Source organism: Candoia aspera, chromosome 2 (assembly GCF_035149785.1).
Source record: "Candoia aspera isolate rCanAsp1 chromosome 2, rCanAsp1.hap2, whole genome shotgun sequence".
NCBI classification, from domain to species: domain Eukaryota; kingdom Metazoa; phylum Chordata; class Lepidosauria; order Squamata; family Boidae; genus Candoia; species Candoia aspera.
The window spans coordinates 10,942,620-10,951,037 of record NC_086154.1 but is presented as its reverse complement, the minus strand read 5'-3'; the positions used below and the strand labels follow the sequence as shown (position 1 = coordinate 10,951,037).

Genomic DNA, 8,418 nt, shown 5'->3' with positions numbered 1-8,418 from the left:
AAAGTTTCAAAATATAGACAATACAAAGTGGAGAAAAGCTTGAGAAAAGACCTTATAGAAAAAGATCAAACTAAAAATGGAGAAATATTTAGAAAGAAATACAAAGAAAGTGAGTTCTGATCTTAATACAAATCGCTTGCTCTTAACTAAACAATAAACCTTATTCCTATAAAAAATAATTTAATTATCAAAATCCAAAATCAAAACTTAATTTTTTTCAGATACAAGCAAATAATGCAGAAGTGGTTTCTACATAGAAACAAATCCAGAGACAGTATTTTCTCTTATCAATGCTGTCAACTTTGCCATCCCTGCCAATTCCAGTAATTCGCCATCCATCCTTTCATTGTGCGAATTTATTTATTTTTCCATCTTTGCGCATACAAAAGTCTTGTAGACGCAGGAAAAGCCACATGAGGCAGAAGGTGATGAGTGTAGGGAAGGCTTGCATTTGACTTCTGATCTCCGTTTGGTCCAGCTAAAAAGTATTTAATTTCTGCCCTGATTCTATTTAGTCAAACATGTCTCAGTATTAGACCTGAGGGAGGAGAGAGAAAAATGGAAAATGATAGTTTGGAAAAGGGTAACTACATGTATCTGGCAATCAGCAGAAGTTCCCAGTAAGCTGCTGCAGGTCCTAAAAGATACAGGAAAAAAAGATAGGAGCAGTCAGATTTTATGAGACAATATACTGGGGACGTTGTGGCAGTGAGAAAAGCCCTGCAAAGTTTCAGATGGAAAGGCTGTTCTGCCTTGCAGTTGCACATGATGGAAAAGAGCTCTAGGAAAGTTGAGGAGAAAAGGCATTGTGATTTTGAGCATAGGATCTCCAGGTGTAGGAACAGCCCCTGCTGTGATTGTGTTTGCCTGGAGGTGCCTGCTTGTTACCCTTGGATGGCTGTTGCTGATAGCAGCGGCAAGAGGCTGACCCTTTTGTTACATCCCCCTTGGTGGTGGAGATGGGAGGAAAAAATTGCACAGTGGAAATGTTTTATGTCTAGAAATGGATTGTGTAAGAACCATTCATGGCTTTTGAGAGGGAAAAAAGACTGGGTAGTGTCAGCGTTGCTGTAAAAGTGGAGCCAAGGTAAGGCAAAGCTCCCTTCCTAAGACATGGGAGATTTCTTTCACTGCATTTCTTTCACTCCTCTCTTAGGGCTTCTTTTTAAGTTTTCCCCAAAAATCCCTACAAGTAAAGAGAGGAAAATTATTTGGTGACTAAGTAGCATTTTCGCTCTGCAAATGAATGATCCTGATTTTGCTGAGTTCAGAAGACACCAAAGAATTCATGGCTTGTTCATTTTAGGAACCCAATTCAGAGATCAGGTTATGATCCTTTTTTTTCCCTAGTAGATCACTTTGCATATGATCCCTTTCCAGAACTCAACAGCCAGGGCCAGGATGGGGGTGGGGAGGAAGCCAGAGGCTCTTTTGGCCTTAGGCTCAAGCTCAAACTTCAAATTTAATGGTCTGCCAAGTTTTTAAACCTTAAAATATTCAAATTATATTTAATTCTCTCCTTCCTCTCTCTTGCTCTTTTTTGGTGCCTTTTTTTTTGTGCACACCTGTTATAACGTCCCATTTTGTTATGGGCAGGAGCTGCAAATGCTTCTTTCCCTAAGGATTTATTTTGCAATGTTGCCATTTTGGGGGCATTGCCCACTGTCGTGCTACATCCTCTTGGATATGGATGGTGTCCTTGCATTTATAGAAAGATCCATCCTGCAGTCGGGACTTTTCTCTTAGAAGATACAGATCGAGAAGCCCTGATCAGGACTGCCAGTCTTGCTCTCATCCCGTTCTTGAATTTCTCCCCAAATTTCATTGTTGGTTCTGCAGTGTTAACTGAAGATGTATGAATTCTATTCAAAATATATTCTTGATTCTATGATGTGTTCCCTTCTTGTGATTAAACAAACAAAAAGCTGCTTTAATGGGCTTTTTTCTATTACTTTCTAAGGAGCCATTCTACTTTTCCCTACCTTTTTATGGTTTTTATTCCTTTAAATCTATATTTTACAGCGGTAGAGTGGCAAAGTTATGAGCCAGCTTCCACATTCCCCAGAAATCCTGAGGGAAGAGGGCCACTCCCAAAGCTTGTATTCGTGACCTTATAAGCAGCAGGGAGCCTTAATGCAGAGCGGATTGGTGACCAGACAGAAGTGCCAATGGAGTCAGAGAGGAAAATAACCAATGGCTGTTTGAAACCTCCCTCAGCGGTAAATACCTTGCTGCCAACCAAACCGACATTAATACTGCGCCTTGTGGCCTCCTCTTGACTTTTGCAACCCCTCCCCATCTGAAATCTCTGCAAAGTAGTGCAATTAGTGATAGAGAAAATGTTCCCATGTGAGGTTTTTCCCCCTTATTGCTGATCCCGGTTGGGAAAGGGGGTTGCATGGAATTCCTTCCACTCGATTGGTGATGTGACATGGAACACTGGGGTGGAGTCCTATGGTGCCAGGGCCAAATGTCGTTTCACCCTTGGGGACACTGAATTCTACGCATAATCCGAGACTGATCTGGAGCCTTGAACCAACTCCCTTAGGGCTACCTTTGCTTTTTCCTCAGCTAGAGGATCCCCAAAATGCCTTTTCATTGCCCACATGAAATCATCAAAGCAATCCAACTCCAAAGCGTCCATGTCAACCAGTCTCACGAACCAGTCTGCTGCCCTCTCCTGAAGTTGGGTCGCGACAGCATTAATCTTAGCCCGCTCAGAACGAAACACGCTCCCAAACTCTTCCATATAGCTGTGTGCATTAGTAAAAAAAAATGACAGCTTTGTAGGATTCCCATTAAACTTCACATTAAAGTCTCGATATCGGACCCGGGTTGGGCTATCGTGTCTCTTTTTGTGCTTAGCCTTTCGTGGCTGTGGTGGCTCTTCCTCCTGCACCTCTGGCGCTATTTCTTGAGCCTCTGCCAGTCGAAGTTTCACACGTCTCCCCCCTCCCGGCTCCGTCCTCTCTCCTTCTGCTCCCTACTTGGGGAAGGTAAGGAGGCTTTCTTTGGAGGCCTGCTCGGCGGGGGCCCTCCCCCCCAATATTTCCGTTGCTTTCCCTGTTTGTCTACTGGGGGAGGGGGGGTTGGGGACGCGGAGGTGTCAGGAGAGTCACTACCTTCTTCACCTCCTGTCTTTTCCTTTTTCTGAGTGTCCCTGGTAAAGGTTAACTTTGCCAACAAATCCTCTATGGATTTCATCCTCGCCTCCAGCTGCTGGGATTTCTCGATCTCCATCTCTGTTGGTGTCACTGCTCTTGTCCTTTTGGTGATCTGCACGGTCGGAAACAGCGAGGAATACACCGGCTTGGCTGGGGCTGGTGGCGACCCATACAAGGGTCCCTCCGTCTTCTTGACTACCACTGACTTCACTGCCTTCTCCGTATCGCAACTGGAATCCGTTGCCTCGGAGAGGTCATCCGACCCTGGCGTGAGAGTCCCCTCTCTCCGCGGTCCCATGGGCTCTTGTTCCCCACCTCTGGAGAGCTGACTTTCCCCCGAGCCGGTGGTTGAGGTTGGGGCAGTTTCAGTCATCGCTAATTAAACTCCTCACAGGAAACTGGATGGATGCTAGCAGACTGATATTAAAGATTCTCAGCTTTATGTAATGATAGCCTATTCCAATAAAAGGAGTCTCATCAGTAATTACTAGAGAAAACTAATTTATTGAATGAATAGTATGCAAAGTATGAAGAAAGCTGAGAATGAGCAAAAGCGCGCCAAATACAAACTTAAAAAGCCTTGCTCCCGTTGCGAACCCTCCCCTCAGGCTAGCATAGCAACCACCCACCCCAGATGCTAGCAACCGTTAGAATCGGCCTGAGAAAGTAACCTTGAACAGCAGAGATAACCCAAACATACATTCCAGAAGATCACAAGTCAGCACAAAGGAAATTTACCAGCGTGGCCAGGCAGGCACGCAACTGCAGATATGACATGTGAAACGTTACGAGGAACCATAAACATCGGAACGGGAACATGACAGCAGGTAGGGTAGAGGTGCCACCTTTGTGGGCAAGCCTTGTGCTAGGAGGAGGCAAGGGCGGCTGGAGGCCCCATGACAAAGACCTGAGAGGTGTCCTGGGCTTGGCCAATGGGCAGCCCTGGCCAGGGGGGCATCTTTTGAGATGCAGCACCTGGGTCTGCCTCTCTTAACCTGTCCAGGTACTGCTGCAGGCTCCCATCCTTGTTCAGGTTGGCCCACCTCACTGAACAGCACCACACATGGGCGTTTTCAATTTTTATTTTTAGTTCTTGTATGAGCTGTATAATTTACACTGGAGAGGTTTTCCGCCATTTTTACACCAGCTAAAATAACAAGAGCTTTCTGACAGCTTTAGAAACCAAGGCTTCTTGGAGTCAGGTTTCACTCTGAATAGCATCTGGGTTGCTTTCTTGCCAGTGTCCTCTTCTCCTTAATTTAGTGTACAGATTGGAGATTTCCTAGTGATGTTCCGTCTAAATATTAACTTGTGCAGCTCTGCCTAATTTCCCAAGGCCAGCTAAATGCTGAGCAGTTTTTTTTAATGGGGTTGTTGTTTATTCGTTCAGTCGCTTCCGACCCTTCGTGACTTCATGGACCAGCCCACGCCAGAGCTTCCTGTCGGTCGTCAACACCCCCAGCTCCCTCAGGGACGATTCCGTCACCTCTAGAATATCATCCATCCACCTTGCCCTTGGTCGGCCCCTCTTCCTTTTGCCTTCCACTCTCCCTAGCATCAGCATCTTCTCCAGGGTGTCCTGTCTTCTCATTATGTGGCCAAAGTATTTCAGTTTGGCCTTTAATATCATTCCCTCAAGTGAGCAGTCTGGCTTGATTTCCTGGAGGATGGACTGGTTTGATCTTCTTGCAGTCCAAGGCACTCTCAGAATTTTCCTCCAACACCACAGTTCAAAAGCATCTATCTTCCTTCTCTCAGCCTTCCTTATGGTCCAGCTCTCGCAGCCATATGTTACTACGGGGAACACCATTGCTTTAACTATGCGGACCTTTGTTGTCAGTGTGATGTCTCTGCTCTTAACTATTTTATCGAGATTTGTCATTGCTCTTCTTCCAAGGATTAAGCGTCTTCTGATTTCCTGACTGCAGTCAGCATCTGCAGTAATCTTCGCACCTAGGAATACAAAGTCTTTCACTGCTTCTACATTTTCTCCCTCTATTTGCCAGTTATCAATCAAGCTGGTTGCCATAATCTTGGTTTTTTTGAGGTTTAGCTGCAAACCAGCTTTTGCACTTTCTTCTTTCACCTTCATCATAAGGCTCCTCAGTTCCTCTTCACTTTCAGCCATCAAAGTGGTATCATCTGCATATCTGAGATTGTTAATGTTTCTTCCAGAGATTTTAACTCCAGCCTTGGATTCCTCAAGCCCAGCTTGTCGCATGATGTGTTCTGCGTACAAGTTGAATAGGTAGGGTGAGAGGATACAGCCCTGCCGTACTCCTTTCCCAATCTTAAACCAGTCCGTTGTTCCGTGGTCTGTTCTTACTGTTGCTACTTGGTCGTTATACAGATTCTTCAGGAGGCATACAAGATGACTTGGTATCCCCATACCACTAAGAACTTGCCACAATTTGTTATGGTCCACACAGTCAAAGGCTTTAGAATAGTCAATAAAACAGAAATAGATGTTTTTCTGAAACTCCCTGGCTTTTTCCATTATCCAGCGGATATTGGCAATTTGGTCTCTAGTTCCTCTGCCTTTTCTAAACCCAGCTTGTACATCTGGCAATTCTCGCTCCATGAACTGCTGAAGTCTACCTTGCAGGATCTTGAGCATTACCTTACTGGCATGTGAAATGAGTGCCACTGTTCGATAGTTTGAACATTCTTTAGTGTTTCCCTTTTTTGGTATGGGGATATAAGTTGATTTTTTCCAGTCTGATGGCCATTCTTGTGTTTTCCAAATTTGCTGGCATATAGCATGCATTACCTTGACAGCATCATCTTGCAAGATTTTGAACAGTTCAGCTGGGATGCCGTTGTCTCCTGTTGCCTTGTTATTAGCAATGCTTCTTAAGGCCCATTCAACCTCACTCTTCAGGATGTCTGGCTCTAGCTCACCGACCACACCGTCAAAGCTATCCCCGATATTGTTATCCTTCCTATACAGGTCTTCTGTATATTCTTGCCACCTTTTCTTGATCTCTTCTTCTTCTGTTAGGTCCTTGCCATCTTTGTTTTTGATCATACCCATTTTTGCCTGGAATTTACCTCCAATGTTTCTAATTTTCTGGAAGAGGTCTCTTGTCCTTCCTATTCTATTGTCTTCTTCCACTTCCGCGCATTGCTTGTTTAAAAATAATTCCTTATCTCTTCTGGCTAACCTCTGGAATTTTGCATTTAATTGGGCATATCTCCCCCTATCACTGTTGCCTTTTGCTTTCCTTCTTTCTTGGGCTACTTCTAGTGTCTCAGCAGACAGCCATTTTGCCTTCTTGGTTTTCTCTTTCTTCGGGATGTATTTTGTTGCTGCCTCCTGAACAATGCTGCCAACTTCTGTCCAGAGTTCTTCCGGGACCCTATCTACTAAGTCCAGTCCCTTAAATCTATTCTTCACCTCCACTGCATATTCCTTAGGAATATTAGTGAGCTCATATCTAGCTGATCTGTGGGTCTTCCCTAATCTCTTTAGTCTGATCCTAAATTGTGCAAGAAGAAGTTCGTGATCTGAACTACAGTCAGCTCCAGGCCTTGTTTTTACCGACTGTACAGATGTCCGCCACCTTTGGCTGCAAAGGATGTAGTCAATCTGATTTCGGTGTTGTCCATCTGGTGAAGTCCATGTATAAAGCCGTCTCTTAGGTTGTTGGAAGAGAGTGTTTGTTATGCAGAGTGAATTGTCTTGGCAAAATTCTATCAGCCTATGTCCTGCTTCGTTTTGTTCTCCCAGGCCATACTTACCTGTAATTCGAGGTGTCATTTGACTGCCCACCTTAGCATTCCAGTCTCCTGTGATGAAAATAACATCTCTTTTAGGCGTGTTGTCCAGTAGGTGCTGCAGATCCTCATAGAACTGCTCTACTTCAGCTTCTTCAGCATTTGTGGTTGGGGCGTATATTTGGATCACTGTGATGTTAGATGGCTTGCCCTGAATTCGAATTGAGATCATTCTGTCGTTTTTTGGGTTGTATCCAAGCACTGCTTTAGCCACTTTACTATTAATTATGAAGGCTACTCCATTTCTTCTGTGGTCCTCTTGTCCACAGTAGTAGATCTGGTGGTCATTTGATGTGAAGTGGCCCATTCCAGTCCATTTCAGTTCACTGACGCCCAGAATGTCTATCTTTAATCTTGACATCTCACCAATAACCACATCCAATTTGCCCTGGCTCATAGATCTGACATTCCAGGTTCCAATGGTGTGTTGATCCTTAGAACATCGGATTCGCCGTTCACCACCAGCACCGTCGGCTGCTAGCCGTCCTTTCGGCTTTGAGCTAGCTGCGTCATCACGTCTGGGGCTAGTTGAGCTCATCCTCTGTTCCTCCCCAGTAGCATTTTGACCATCTTCCGACCTGGGGGTCTCACCTTCCGATGGTATACCGACATATGTCTGGTTGTACTGATCCATTTAGTTTTCACGGCAAGAATACTGGGGTGGGTTGCCATTACCTTCCCCAGGGATCGCATTTAGTCTGACCTCTCTGTCATGACCTTCCCGTCTTGGGTGGCCCTTCACGGTTTAGCTCATGGCATCATTGAGGTGCTCAAGCTCCAGCACCACGACAAGGTAACGATCCTTTGCTGAAGTTTAATGGGGTAAGTGAACTCTATTTTTAAAAAAAAGTCTAATACATTTATAGGGCTATCACTTGGAATCACAGAATGATAGGGTTGGAAGGGACCTTGGAAGTCTCCTAGTCCAACACCCTGCCCAAGGCAGGAATCCTCATACCATCTCGGACAAATGGTTGTCCAACCTTTTCCTGAAAACCTCCACAACTCCTGGAGGGAAGCTGTTCCACTGCTTAAGAGTTCTCACGGTCAGGAAATTCCCCCTTATTTCCCTGTTGGATCTCCCTCTGATGAGCTTCACCCCATTGCTTCTTGTCCTACCCCCAGGTGCCATGGAGAACACATGGATGCCCTCCTCCCTGGGGCAGCCCTTCACATACTGGAAGGCGACTATCGTGTCTCCCCCCCCTCTTTTCTTCGTTGAGCTAAAGACACCCAGTTGCTTCAGCCGTTCTTCACAGGGTTGCATCTCCAGGCCCCTTGTCTCTTGTTTTTCTTCCTCTGTGGTATTGTTTTCGTCTGGGCCTTTATTATCTCGTTTAGAATTTCCCAAGCATCCTGAATGCTTTCCCTCTAAGATTTCCACCTGTGGAATCCTTCCTATTTTTGCTCTCGGTTTGCTGAAGTCAGCTCTCGTAAAATCCAGAAGACCAGTCTGACCTGGTTCCGTTCCCCTTGC

General features: G+C 45.2%; 4 protein-coding genes across 5 annotated transcripts in view; 2 read left to right on the top strand and 2 right to left on the bottom strand.

The window, feature by feature from the left end:
• Positions 1 to 1,222, top strand: part of LOC134492097 (zinc finger protein 345-like) — a 55,566-nt gene extending 54,344 nt beyond the window's left edge. The window contains exon 3 of one of the 2 annotated variants that reach the window (XM_063296247.1): positions 982 to 1,222. The gene's annotated coding sequence lies outside the window, so the exon portion shown is untranslated. Of the gene's footprint in view, positions 1 to 839 lie in introns of both variants that reach the window. The other variant, XM_063296245.1, reaches the window with a different exon arrangement.
• The window catches only part of LOC134492118 (zinc finger protein OZF-like), a 161,160-nt gene that overhangs the window by 54,563 nt on the left and 98,179 nt on the right, over positions 1 to 8,418 (top strand). The gene's annotated exons all lie outside the window — the stretch shown is intronic.
• LOC134492164 (zinc finger protein 436-like) overlaps positions 1 to 8,418 on the bottom strand; it is a 210,015-nt gene that overhangs the window by 132,044 nt on the left and 69,553 nt on the right. The window lies entirely within an intron of this gene.
• LOC134492127 (zinc finger protein OZF-like) overlaps positions 1 to 8,418 on the bottom strand; it is a 108,340-nt gene that overhangs the window by 88,583 nt on the left and 11,339 nt on the right.